The sequence below is a fragment of the Myotis myotis genome, unplaced genomic scaffold, assembly GCF_014108235.1.
Source record: "Myotis myotis isolate mMyoMyo1 unplaced genomic scaffold, mMyoMyo1.p scaffold_m19_p_6, whole genome shotgun sequence".
NCBI classification, from domain to species: domain Eukaryota; kingdom Metazoa; phylum Chordata; class Mammalia; order Chiroptera; family Vespertilionidae; genus Myotis; species Myotis myotis.
This window is the reverse complement of record NW_023416368.1, coordinates 60251746-60266799: the sequence shown is the minus strand read 5'-3', so window position 1 is coordinate 60266799 and position 15054 is coordinate 60251746. Positions and strand designations below refer to the sequence as shown.

Below are 15054 nucleotides of genomic sequence, written 5' to 3'. Positions count from 1 at the left end.
CATAATTTGTAGCCCAATATAAATAAAATCTTTGCCTGAGAACATGGTGGGAGGAGGAAGAAAAAAACCAAATTGCTTTTCCTGAAAATTACTGATTCATATATTTAAATGTCTACTTCATATTGCCACTTAATATCTAAAGGGCATGTCAAACTTAAAATATCCAAAGAAAGAACTTGGTTTCTTACCCTTTTCTTTATGGATTTCTCCATATTATTGAATAAAAAAAACTACCTTTCAACCAGTCCCTAAGGACAAGAAACTTGGCTGATAGCCCACAATAAAGCCATCAGCAAAACCTAATGGTTCTAGTTGTGAAAGATATATATTTTTTAAAATATACTTTGTATTGATTTCAGAGAGAAAGAGAAAGGGAGAGATAGAAACATCAATGATGAGAGAGAATCATTGGTGGCTGCCTCCTGCATACCCCCTATTAGGGATGGAGCCGGCAACCGGGCACGTGCCCTGATCAGAAATCAAACCATGATCCCCTGGTTCATAGGTTGATGCTCAACCACTGAGCAACACTGGCCAGGCATATTTTAAAACATCTATTTCCCATTACATCCTCAACCAGCTCCCTAATCTAGACCATTATTTCTTCTCGCCTGGCCTGTTTCAATGCCTTTCTAATTGGTTTCTCTGTTTCAATCCTTGTCCTCATCCTAAGTCTATTTTCTACATATTAACTAGAGTGATCTGTGAAAAGCAAAAATAAAGTCATGACACTCCTCTCTGCTCAAATGCTCAAATGATTTGCCACCTCACTCTGAATAAAGTCAGAGGCCCTTCCCATGGCATTCAGGCCACAAGAGCAAAGTATCAGAGTTCACTGTAGTCTGGGAGACTCTAGATCTATACCCACAGAATTCATGCAGAATCATGACGGTCCTCGGGCATTTGGACAAGGCATTTACGGTAAGATGCCTTAGAATTGATATGATGGGACAAAACCCAGAACCTCCAATTTTTAACATTGAACGGAGAATTTCTAGGGATAAGAGATAACTAACCAAACCTATTTGCTCCCTTGAATTTTACTTTAAATTTGGAACCTTAGTTTTCTCATTTTGTAAATGGAGATACTAATTATCTTATCTCACAGGGTTGTGATAAGTCTTTGAATGAGTTAGTATGTGTGAAATGCTTGGAGCAAACCCTGGTGCACAGTAAGTACTTAGTAAATTTTAGCTGTTATTATTATAACAATTCTCAGCCTCTAACTACTTCATTCATGGAATATACCTTATCTCAAGCGGTAGCTAATTCCATTTACCTATCACGGCACAGGCAGTTATTTACATGAGCGAAGATAAAAGCTAGGACAAATTCATCCCAAAACATTTTGATGAGAAAGTAACATGTTACCTAAACTCTCTATGCACAAGTCATTACTTAACCCTCTACCACCAAATTCACTTTAATCTTGGATGGGAACTTTAGTTTATTTTAAAAGATTAATAAAAACTATTTTTAAAAATTATTTTTTACTGTGTTTTCCAATGCTGGGCTGCATGTGTAACTAAGACTTACCCATCACACCTCATTTAGGAAACTCCATCCTGTCCTTCTGTAATATGGCAAGAATTCAAAAAGTCCTTGTGCCACTTGGAGAACCAAGCGAAATGTAAGCTGTGTGATCAGCAGTTAACAAGCAAAGGAGAACCAGGGTGTTGTCAGAGAGATAAAAAGTCCATTTTGTTTCAGGGGCCATTAATAATTTAGTTTTGTTCTAAGATTTTTCTTTGACATCAATTTCCATGGAAAGTGCTGAATTCTGGGAAGGTGGATAACAGGCTACTAGATCCATTCTAGGCCAATTATAAGGGACATGAAGTGTGGCTTGTATGCCCTTCTGAGGACTTCTGTCCTTTTTTACACTCCTCTTTCCTCTTCTTCCTTCTACCTACACCTCAATCTGATACCCCATTACTCTATCATGACCCCAAATACTAATGCTAACTTCTAGTTGCTCAGAATCTAGCATCACATAGTCTATTATTTGACCATTGCCCACCTTCTCACCACAATTCCTTCCCCATCAACTGTCCACACTGAAAATAACTTATTCTTTCCCACCATATTATCTTTCCCACCATATTATCTAAGTGCTTGCTACTCACTGCCTAAGTTAACTAATGTAGTGAATGGCCAGTACTGGTTTCTTAATATACCCCTGTAAAATGTATTTTCTTATTAATAAGGTTGTCCAGAAGTGACAATGCCACAATTAAAGGACCAATTTCTCTAATAATGGAATTAGAGGAATTTTAGCATAGTAGTTGGGGAGAGATGTTTTTTTCTGTATTGTATCGAGAAATTTAATTTTATTACATTATGTTCTAAATTAAACATGTATTATCCATTGTGACTAGTTTTGTTGTTGTTGCTTTTTAAAATTGAGATTTAATTCACATATTAAGTTCACTATTTAAAGTGTATAATTCACATGATCTCACTCATGTGGAATCTAATAAACAAAATAAATTGATGAATAAAATAGATACAGAGACATAGAAGCATAGAACAGACTACGGAATCTCAGAGGGAAGGCAGAGTAGGGTGGTTGGGTGGAAGAGATCAACCAAAGAACTTGTATGCATATATGCATAACTCATGGACACAGACAATAGGGTGGTGAAGGTCTGGGGAGGGAGGGTTGGTGGGCTAGAAGGGGTCAATGGGGGAATAAGGGGAACATATGAAATACTTTCAATTACAACTAAAAAAATAAAGTTATAATTCAGTGGTTTTAAAAAATATATTTATAAGGTTGTGCAACTATCACTCCTATTGAATTCCAGAATGTTTTCATCACCCTAAACAGGAAAATATTTTTGAATAGAAAATTTTTTCAAGATTATGTCTCAGAGCCTGGACAGAGTGACACAGTGGTTGAGTGTTGACGTATGAGCTAGGAAGTCATAGTTAGATTCTTGGTTGGGACACATGCCTGGGTTGTGGGCTTGGCCCCCAGTGTGGGGTGTATGAGAGGCAGCTGATCAATGATTCTCTTTCATCATTGATGTTTCTGTCTCTCGCTCCCTCTCTGAAATCAACAAAAATCTATTTTTAAAAAAGAGTATGCCTCAGAACATGCCTCCTTTGCCTAGAAAAATAATTAGTTGGAATGTCCTTTAGAAGATTTAGAATTCTTTTGAATAAGAGGCATATTCAAGGCAATCACACAATAATACTTTGCTACAATTAAATTGATTACATCTACTAATTGAATTGATCACATTCACAATTAAACTGATTACATTGACAAGAACACTGTGCTAATAAGTTACAAGTATTTTGCTCTACTAAACAAAAGCAAGCAGATGGGATAAGGGCAGAAGGGGGAAACATATCCTTTCTTCACCAGTTTAAAATAATTAGCATGTGCCCTGGCCAGTTTGGTTTAGTGGATAGAGCATCAGCCGGCGGACTGAAGGGTCCCAGGTTCAATTCCGGTCATGGGCATGTACCTTGGTTGTGGGCACATCCCCAGTAGGGAGTGTGCAAGAGGCAGCTGATCAATGTTACTCTCTCATCGATGTTTCAGACTTTCTATCCTTCTCCCTTCCTCTCTGTGGAAAATCAATAAAATACATTAAAAAATAATTAGCATGTTCTGTATTTTCAGGTAGGGTGGTAGAAAAAGAAATTTGGGTTGTATTATTTAGAATTATCTTGTCTGCAAGCACTAGAAACCAACCCTAGCTTGAACTAAGAGGAGTGATTAAGATGAAGATATAAAGGGGAAGAGGGACGGGAAGGGAGAGAGAGAGAGAGAGAGAGAGAGAGAGAGAGAGAGAGAGAGAGGTATTTGAGAGAATCAATATATATGAAAGCCTAAGCAATGGGTTGATTGGTTGACCAGTCTACCAGCCAACTGGTAGCTATGACATACATTGACCACCAGGGAGCAAATGCTCAATGCAGGAGCTACAGAGTTGCCGTGACTTGGCAGCTGCGAGTAACGCACCTGGAACCAGAAAGGAGGGAGCTTGATTCTGGGGTGTGTCACCTGAGAACCGCCCTCTCTCTATCCGGGACCCCCGGGGGATGTTGGAGAGCCAGTTTCCACTCAATCCCCTCAGGCCATGAATCCGTGCACTGGGCCTCTAGTGTATTATAAAGATATAGTCAGTCACACATGTCAGTGGACTGGAACTAGAGCCTGTAGCATCCTAATGAACCAAGGAAATAGTCTGTACAATTTCTCATTTGCCATCTTTATGTGCTGACCAGCTTTCTCTGTTTTCACATTGCAGAAAACCTGGCTGCCAAAACATCTCAAATTTTTATTAGCCTACAGGTCCAGCCACCTGGTGAGAGAGTTTTCCAATTCCCAAGGACTGGGAATGGCCCAGTTTTGGACAGTTGTCCACAGCAGAACCAATCTGCTGGTGATAATTTAAGTAGACTTCAGGGGTAAGAGCTCCCAGAAGAAGAGAAATTTAGGCAATCAAAGAGGTTTTCACTATAGCAATTTTTGTAGTCTCTAAGTAGGATGATTTCGGTTTGAAATTACTACAATTCCCTACCCTTACCACCACTAGCCTTGGGAAAAGAAATATACCCGCTGTCTTGTTTGAAAATTAATTACAGTCAATACTTCCATTGTCCAATGTCTTATTTCACGAAGAAAGTGATGGCTCCTAATCATAGGTAGTAGTAAAATATACAATGTAGAGTCTATTCAACTTAGCCTTTCAATGAACTGCAATGAAGACTGACTAGAAAACAGCATTCAGGAGAAGATAACAAAGGCTCTGTTACTAACATAGTCTCAGATGTCCATGAGAGTTTTCCATCCCATCAATTAAACAGTGAAGAGCTATTGGGAGATAAAGCCAAGTGCCCCTGTTACCCAGCTACAAGCTTGAAAGGAAATAGAAAACAGATTTTGCAAAAAATATTAATTCTGAGATTTTAGCAGTAGTTCTTGAAAATAGGCTCCTGTGATTGTCATAGTTTGCCTTAAAAGGGTATTTGAAAATTCTATGAAAAACAAATGACCAATAAGAAATTTATAAGTGTGCAACCTCATTAATAAAAAATAAAGCAAACCTCTTGGTTTGGTCAGCAATTTGGCAATACCATTAATACAATGATTATTATTCATTGTTGATGCAGATGTGTAGATATGGGCACCGTCAGGCTCTGCAGATGGGGTGAAAATTGGCACAAACTTTTTAAAGGCAAATTAAGCTGTCTGTATCAAGTATTTTGTTTGTTTTTTCAAAGTTTTTAAAAAAGAAATTTATCCCCAGAACACACACACACACCACACACACACACACACACACACACACAAATATTTACAAGTATGTTCATTATGACATTGTTTCAATAAACAAAGATCAAAGGAAAAAAATCAAATTATCAAGTATAAAATGATTAAATGGCTAAGTAAATTAAGGCCTAGCAACACAAAAAAATACTAGGCAACTGTGTGTGTGTGTGTGTGTGTGTGTGTGTGTGTGTGTGTGTGAATCCTTACCTGGGGATATTTTTCCATTGATTTTTAGAGAAGGTGAAAGGAAAGCGGGGTGGGAGGGGCTGAGGATTGAGCCTGCAACTGAGGTACATGCCCTTGACCAGAATCAAACCCTCAACCCTTCAGTCTGGGCACTGACACTCTATCCACTGAGCCTGACAGGCTGGGGCCTATGCAACCACCAGTCCTACTTTGGCTGCTGCTGTTTGCTGAAACCTTCACTATCTGCTGGATCCGCCCTGCCTTGCCGAGCTCTCTTGTTGGCTACTACTGAGTGAACCTCTCTGGTGTTCCTTATGTCTGGGCAACTCCCTATTCTCCTGAATGTCATGATCACCTGACTGTCATGATCACCTGACTAAATAAATGGCTTTTCGGATTTATACCACCAATTCCTTATAAGAGTTTCCCTTGATTATTGAGACTTGAAGCTTATCAGTAATTGGCTGGGTCACCTTTATCCACCCTCTCAACCTTTCCACCGGTTACTAGCACCACTGTCACTCTGGTGTGTGTACTTGATATAAAAGCTTGGTGTATATCTTTTGACTCATTCTTCATTCTTCCCTCACAGTCTGAATGTTTTTTTCTTTCCAGGGCCTCAAGAATCTTCCTGTGCTTGATATTTCTGATTTTCATAATCTTTTGCTATACAGCCCCACTCTCATTGTTTTTAATACAGTATATTTCTGTTTTCTCTTATGCTAAATTCTTCAAATAATTTTCCTTAAGCACTGCTTTCATCATGGCTTTTCTCTTTCAGAGTTCTACAGTGGCATTTGGTATGCTTAATCATAACAGTTAAAAACCCTCCAGCTAAATCAAGACTGCTCATTTTCTCCCTTCTTTACATGCTTTTCCGAGCTTATTTTATATTATTTTCTATCCCAGTTCCTCTACTTCATCCAAAACTACCTGCTTTCTTTCTCCTGTACTAATACACAAGCATTGCTCAAGGAAAGATCAACTACATTAGCAATCTCTGCCTGAGCTATTGTGTGTGTGTGTGTGTGTGTGTGTGTGTGTGTGTGTGTGTGTGTGTGTGTCGGGGCGGGGGAACACCTCATTGAAGCTACTCCTTTGAGCTGTCTCCTCACTTATAAAATCAACATTACTAGCCCTAGACTTCTTGTTGTGAAACCCTTCAGATAATGCATGAGAAAGTGTTTTATAAACTGCTTGGTAATGTGTGAGAATAAGGGAGCTCAGCGACATGGACAGCTACATATCCAGAAAGCTGCTGCAATCTCCCCTCCATGTGATCTGATTTTGACAGAAAAAGCATGTATCAACTAATTTTCTATTTATTTATTTATTTATTTATTTATTTTAAGCAAGAGTGGGAGGGGGAGAGAGAGAGAGAGGTAATTGTTCCACTTATTTATGCATTCATTGGTTGCTTCTTGTATGTGTCCTGACTGGAGAATGAACCCCCAAACTTGGTTCAACGCTCTAACCAACAGAGCTATCCAGCTAGGACTGAAATAATTTTCTAATTTAAATATTTTAAAGACACACACACACACACACAATGCCTCTTGAATAAAACATCTGATTTGCAGATGTACTCTGCTTGGTCCCTGCCTTTTACTTGAGAATCTGTTCTCTGCTTAGCATCTTGGTTCATCATGACAAGTAATGTTGGCTCCTTAAAAGTTGGCAAGCAAAACTCTTGTCTCTGAGGATATTTAAATCTTTCTTGGCTCATGGTCGTTTCCTCTTGGGTGTTGAAATGAAACGATGCCTTCCAGCTTTTCTGAAATAGAGCTGTAAGGAAGACTCAGGATGTTTTCACTTGACAAAAAGATCTTCATAAATCACAGATGCAATGGGCTGTGGTCATGGTGAGCAGCTCTTCAAGATCCCTCAGATCTTCTGCTTTAGTTTTAGACTCTAATTATTTAGATTATTTCTCTACCGCTCCCCTCCTTTTCTTTCTTAGTGTTAATTAACTGAAGATATTTCCCTGACATTTTCTTCTCTGTTATTTTCCCAATGCTTACATTTTTTTCCTGGTAGTTCTGACAGACCATCTGTCAAAATTTTGCTGGTTTCACAGCAGTTCCATGCAGTTTCTCTCTCTCTCTTTCTTTTTAAAATTGCACAAATAATACACAAATAAATTCTCATTGCAAATGGTCCAAACAATACAGATGTTTATAGAGCAATATATTGGAGTCCCTATTCATCGAATTCTCACTCCCAACTCCTTTTCCAAAGGTAAGCAAAAGGTAACAAGCACTGTTACAGTTTTATGGGTATCTGTATCAGGGTTCTCCAGAGAAACAAGACTAATAGATTATATATATAAATAAGGAACTGGCTTACATGGCTATTGAGGCCAAGAACTGCAATAATGATCTGCCATCTGCAAGCCAGAGAACCAGGAAAGCTGGTGGTTTAATTCAGTCCAAGACTGCAGGCCTGAGAATGTGAGAGGATGATTGTGTAAGACCCAGTCTGAGTCCAAAAGCCCAAGAACCAGGAGCACTGATGTCTGAGGGCAAAAGATAAATGTCCCAGCTCAAGCAGAGACCACATTCATCCTTCCTCCACCTTTTTGTCTTATTTGGATCCTCAATGGATTGGATGTTGCCCACTCTTATTGGTGAAGGTGATCTGCTTAACTCAGTCTACCGATACAGATGCTAATCTCTTCCAGACACATCCAGAAATAATGTTTTATTAGCTATCTGAGTATCTCTTAGCCCAGTCAAACTGACAGAACAGGAAAGTAAATCTAAATAAAAGATAAGGAGGTGGGGGGGAGTTAAATATAATATAAATCCAAAATAGATCTGTTTTCTTAAGGAGATAAAATTTAACAATTAAGTCAAATAAGTAAATTTAGGAATTGGTGATAGAGTGAGGACTTAAATTGTGGGGTAAAACTGACAGTAAAACATATAAGTATCAATATAAGTAATATTTTAGAAATCAACATACTTAACTATTGAGAAAAAAATAGTGAGAAAAAAATAAAGCCAGCATTACTGTAGAGAAGGAACTCAGACGCATTAGATGTGCTGTGCATTTTCTGAGCCCACCTAGAACTGCTTTCCTGCAGCCTCTGGGAGCTGATCTGGGTAGCCTGTTGGGCCAACCCCAGTGGGAACTGGTGTGAAGAGGCGGAAGGAAAGCCAGCATTACTGTGTAGCTATCAGAGTTCAAAACTGCAGAAAGACAGAAAAGAAAATATCTAGTCTTGAATATGTGAACTTAATAAAATCAGGAACACAAAAATGTTTGTTTTATAAGTCTGGCTGCAGTATATTGATATTTCCATACTATTTAGTAGTCTCGTGGAATTAGTGGCCCTGTTACTCAATTATCATTACAATGATTCTACAAATATTAAGACTGAGATCAATTTGAGTCAGTCTTTTCATGTAGTGCTAACCATTGTTTTCATTTTCATAACTACTGTCACCCACAAATTATCACATGAATATTAAATACCTATGTGCTGAGCAATTATTTATGAACAACTGGTGAATAAAACACACACTTAAAACCAATCAGTGTAAATTAGTAACTATATTGTATTTTAGAAAAGGTATTTTTCTCCTCCAAGTTATTTTGGGGGGGTTGGTTTGTCTGAATAATGTCCTAAGTCCTCCATTCTGCCTGTACATGTGGTCTGAGGCAGATTATTATTATTAATTTTTTAAAACTCCCTTTATTGATTTCAGAGAGGAAGGGAGAGGGAGAGATAGAAACATCAATGATGAGAGAGAATCATTGATAGGCTGCCTCCTGCACAGCCCCCACTGACGATTGAGCCTGCAACCTGGCATGCGCCCTGACCAGGAATCGAATTGTGACCTTCTGGTTCAACTGAGTCACGCCGGCCAGGCTGAGGCAGATTATTGAAAGCACAGTGAAGGGTAGGCTTCGTTGCAATTTGTAGGCTCTGTTCTCCCTTGAAGGAATGCAAGCCAAACATAATTGCTCCAATTCACTGGACTCTGGCTGGGTTTCTTGCATAAAAAATAATAACAGAAGGCAATTAAACACATGAACAGACTGAGTAAAATTGCAGTGTGTTAACCCTGAAAGAGAACACACCTAAATGCCACTCTCGTGATTGTGCTATTTCAGAACATGTCTGCTCTCAAAAAATGTTGCAGATGAATGTCTAGAAGGAAATCTGGCTTAATTTCATTAACATATATAAATGGTCTATGTATAAATTCCAACAACACATTCATGAAATTGAAGCAGCTTTTCATTCTTCTCCTTCTCCCAATTAAGATATTTTTCCTTTTGTATTATTCTTGATTACTGTTCACCAAGTAAACCCAACAGAGATTTTGCCATTTTTTTGAAGTGAACATATCAAGATTTTATTGTCATATAATAAAACAAAACATGAAGCTTAGAACTGGATCACTTGACCCTTTCTCTTCTTATCTCCTCCCAGTTCAAAATGCTTGCATCTCTTAATAGCCAGCATTCTCTTAGGTCTGCAGTTGGGCTCAGCGCATTTAAGCCTCAGCACCGTCTTCTTTGTAGTTTCGGAAAATCGGCTTAGTCTGCCCGCCATAGCCACTCTGCCCGTCATAACGCCGCTTTCCCTGCACACACAGAGGATCCTTGTCCTTCTTGTCCTGTGTTGCTTTGTGGGGTTGATGCTTGCCACACTTTTTACAGAAAGTTCGGCGGGTTTTAGGAACGTTCGCCATGTTTGCGAGAGCGCTATCGGCAGGGAAAGCTTGCCATTTTTAGTTATAACATAAACAACCCACTGGCTTTAAAGTCAGGAAAATACTAGTAACTTGTTCATGTATATTTTAACAGAGTCCCTGAACTCTGATTGGTTGTATGAAAGAGGTTTAAGACCTTGAAGGCTCAGAGGGACAGAGACCAGGCCCAAGTATTGTTGGGAAACTGGGCAGAAGCCACACAGAACCATGTTTTCCAATGTATCCACAAACCCTACTTCTTTGTACCCCAGACTAGGTAGCTCTGTGCATATTCACTTCCAGACTCCCTTTAAGCTTGTTTCTCTTAAAATGTAATTTTGGTGCCCAGCCAGCGTGGCCCAGCTGGTGTGACCTATGAACCAGGAGGTCATGGTTGGATTCCCAGTCAGGGCACAAGCCCCAGTTGTGTGCTTGGTCCCCAGGGTGGGAGGGGGGGGCATGCAGGAGGCAGTCAATCCGTGATCACTGATGTTTCTATCTGAAATCAATAAAAATATATTTAAAAATGTAACTTTTCCTGTACAACTATCTCTAAAAAGGGAGTAAAGGTAAATGGAATGAAAGGAATATATTTCCAATCTTCCACTTATGGAGATACAAAAGTAAAATACACTTACAGTTGCTCACTATTGGTCTACTTCATATGGGTTTCCTTTTATAAAACCGTTTTACTGGCCTGGCCGGTATGGTTCAGTGGTTGAGTTTTGACCTATGAACCAAGAGGTCACGGTTTGATTCCTGGTCAGGGTACATGTCTGGGTTTCGAGCTCAATCTCCAGTGTAGGGTGTGCAAGAGGCAGTCGATCAATGATTCTCTCTCATTGTTGATGTTTCTATTTCTCTCTCCCTCTCCCTTCCTCTCTGCAACCAATAAAAATATATTTAAAAATAATAATAAAATAAAAATGTTTATTAAACTGGTATATAATGTCAACAGATCAATAAAAATCTTAAAACACATATTTTACTTGGGTCATTTGTAGAGTAATCATGTGCTTCAATGTGACTATCAAGATTGAAATAAATCTAGCCTCAAAAAAAATTAGAAGATTCTCTAATGTTTATATTTTTCTTTCCATATATTTTCTATTTCTAGACAACATATAAGGAAATTAAGTGGTAAGGACAGTAAAGAAATAATGAGTTATTCTACATTTGCAAATCTTTTTTTCCTTTTAAAAGAGAGTATTGTTTCAGAGAAGAACTAAGATCACCTAGAATTTGAACAACTGCTATAAATAGGTTATCCAGAGCTACTTCTTTTGCCAAGGTAATGTGATTTCTCTTTCTCCCCTGGGCTAGTTTCATCCCAATTCTTTACTTTTTCTTCTTTGCTAAAAGTAGATCTTCTTATTGTGGGAACTCCTTCCTTTCTCCCTCCCCAGCCATCTTGGTGGCTGCTCTTGGTTGGGGGCTGTCCCCCACCTAAGGCAGGGAGATGGTGGCAACAAAAAAGATAAAAAAGTCACGGGAGTTGATCAACCCTCAGCTCCAACTTGTTATGAAAAGTGGAAAGTACGTGCTAGGGTACAAGCAGACTCTGAAGATGATCAGACAAAGTGAGCCTGCTCATCCTCACCAACAACTGTCCAGTCTTGACGAAATCTGAAACAGAGTACTATGCCAGGTTGGCCAAGACCGGTGTCCATCACTACAGCGGTAATGAGATTGAACTGGGCCCAGCATGTGGAAAATACTACAGAGTCTGCACACCGATTGTCATTGATCCAGGGGATTCTGATATCATTAGAAGCATGCCAGAATAGACTGGTGAAAAGTAAATCATGCAAAATTTTTCTTTAATAAAAGTGGCCAGAGCTTGGTTTAAAAAAAAAAAGAGTAGATTTTCTTCTTCAGGCACTAAAACCCTCAGTTTGTTTTTATGAACTACCAGAGACTTGATTTATAGAAATAATTCAACAGATTGTAGTAAACATTTTTGATTGGGTAATGGGGAATGTTGCTCAGATATATGATGACAAATATTTTATTGATTTTTAAAAATAATTTTTTATTTTTCAATTACAGTTGACATACAATATTATATAAGTTTCAGGTGTACACTCCAGACATTATAAAAAAAAGTGATCATCCAGCCCAGCCATGTGGCAAGGTGGTTGATCTCTGTCAGGGTTCAATTCCTGGTCAGGCACATGCCTGGGTTGCAGGCTCAATCCCCAGCAGGGGGCATGCAGGAGGCAGGCAATGATGATTCTCTCTCATTGATGTTTCCATCTCTCTCTCCCTCTAAACTATAAGTTCAGACTAAAAAGTCTAAATGTTTTGATTTTCTTATTGAGGATCCAAAATGAGATTAAACACCTCTGACTCCTTTTAATACCACTGCTTCCTTTTTTTTCCTCCTGAAGATCACCATCATACCCCGTTTCATATCTATTTAACATTTATGATATGCCAAGAACTACATAAAAGACAAAATTTCTCCGCTTGAGATAGGAACTTAAAGTATCACCTTATGTTTATTGTGGGTGTTTGGGAAGCATTTTCTCTATTGCATATAAGTATTAGTAGGAAATATAGGAGCTGGTATCCACCGAGTAGGGGACATTTTGTGCATATATTACACAAGCTGCTTGTGAATAAAATGGTGAGCAAGGGCCTTTCCTCCCACTGTCGGCAGTGCTGAACTTGAATTTGGTAAAACATTGGCAAAAATGGGAATTGGGTGTGGGTGGTGGGTGAGTGGGTGGGTGGGTGTGGGTGTGGGTGTGATAGGACCATGGCAGCAGGGGGAAACAGACCAGATATCCGATGTTCAAGTGTCAGAAAGAAAAAAGCAAACCTTCATAGCTGGGAGCTGGCCTAGTACTGCCAACAGGGCCTTAGAGTTGATGGTACTTATAGATGGGCCACAGTGTTCTCCTGTTGAGTATAAACAGCCTCTTAGAGCACCAATATCTCATGAGGTCACTGTGCTGGTGGTTAAGTGAAACAAAAACAAGGCCACTTTGCAACTGCATCCGAGCTCAACAAAAAACAAGGTCACTGTGAAATCATAACAATAATCAAATGATTTCTTAGCACAGTAACTTCAGGTTCTTTACCAATTGCAGCCTTAGCCCCACTTGAACCCTCCAGTCTTCTAGATAAAAATAATTAAGATTCCTCATCATAGAATTGCTCTTACTTCCCAACAGCATCCAATCCATGGCAAATACCTGTTTTTTAGAACCCTCCCTAAAAATGTCTAACACAAGCCCAATTCCCATAGAAAGGTCCTTCTAACTCTTTTTAAAAAATGTATTTTTATTTATTTCAGAGAGGAATGGAGAGGAAGAGATAGGAACATCAATGATGAAAGGGAATCATTGATCAGCTGCTTCCTGCACACCCCCTACTGGGGATGGAGCCTGCAACTGGGGCATGTGCCCTGACTGGGAATCAAACCGGGATGCTTTAGTCTGCAGGCCGACACTCTATCCATTGAGCCAAACCAGCTATGGCCCTTCTAACTTTTTTTCAATGAGATGTCCCATAGTTTCCACATGGTGTGTGGTCTCAATGGTTGCAATGAGTCCAGCCTAAAACCACATTTGTCTGACTCACAGATGTTACTGATGGTCTGTGGCTGCAGTGCATCACCAATAGGCAGACCCAGACTTAGAATTTCTATGTATTTTCTTTTCAAAATGAAATCACTGAGCCTGTTTTTAAAAATGAAGATTCTTTGCTCAATCCTAGATCACTTGGACCTCTGGTGAGGCCCAGGATCTGCATTTTAACAAGCTCTCCAGGTGGTTCTTATGTGCATGAAAGAGTGTAAAAATGTTCTGATATGTTTTCCACATGTGCTGAAGAAGTCTGTCCAAGTAAAGCCAGAATGAGACTGAGCGCTTTGCCCCAAATCTGTACCCATATCTTTGGGAGAAAACTTCCCAAACCTGCCAAGCTTAAAAATACAGGTTTATATGCACACCCATCCTCATATTCTCAGATTCCGTATTTGTCAATTAGCCTATTTACTAACATTTGTAACCCCAAAGTCACTATCGGTGGTACCTGCTGGCCATTAGCAGTCATGCGCAGACTCTCAAAAATTTTGAGTCACCTGATGTTCTTGTTCCCAGCTGAGGTCAAAAAGAAGGCATCTTTCATCCTTGTTTCAGCTCTCACACTGTGATAGCCAGAGGATGGAACCGGCATGGGGAAGTGCAAAAAGTTCCTGCAAGTCACATAATTCTTTTATAAACCTCTCACTTTCCTCTGTACTCCTAATTTTTTATTATGAATATATATATACTAGAGACCCAGTATATGAAAATTCATGCATTGGAGGGGGGGGGTCCCTCAGCCCAGCCTGTCCCCCTCACAGTCCAGGAGCCCTCAGGGGTGGGAGGCAACCCAGCAATCAGGGGAAGGTGACGCCCCCATCACACCTCTGCTGCTGCCACTGCCAGCAGTGCAAGCCTCGGCCAGCCCTGGTTACCTGAGTCTCGGGCCAGCCCTGGGTGGCTGGGGAGCTGAGGGGACTGGGGGACTCCGGAGGCAGGCATGCGAAGAGGCCAGGCCCGCCTGGAGGCGGGCCCAACCTTGCTGCACACCTGCCATTCTGGCAGGGCTGAGGGGACCAGGCACCGCCATCTTTGAGGGCGTGACAGTCAATTAGCATATCCCCTCCTTATTGGCTGTGGGTGCCACCATCTTTGTGATGGCATGAGGGTCAATTAGCATATTCCCTCTTTATTAGACAGGAGATACATATATATAATTTACCATTTTAACAATTTTTAAGTGTACAATTCAGTGGTATTAAGTACATTTACAATGTTTCACAATTCATTTCCGGACTTTTCCCATCATTCCAAACAATAACACCTCATGCCCATCTGCCCC

The 15054-nt window shown here is 39.8% G+C and overlaps 2 pseudogenes; one reads left to right on the top strand and one right to left on the bottom strand.

Annotated features, from left to right (window-relative positions):
- Positions 1-9824: 9824 nt before the first annotated feature.
- LOC118658873 lies at positions 9825-10179 on the bottom strand (annotated as a pseudogene).
- Positions 10180-11638: 1459 nt separating this feature from the next.
- On the top strand, positions 11639-12037 carry LOC118658872 (annotated as a pseudogene).
- The last annotated feature ends 3017 nt before the right edge of the window (positions 12038-15054 follow it).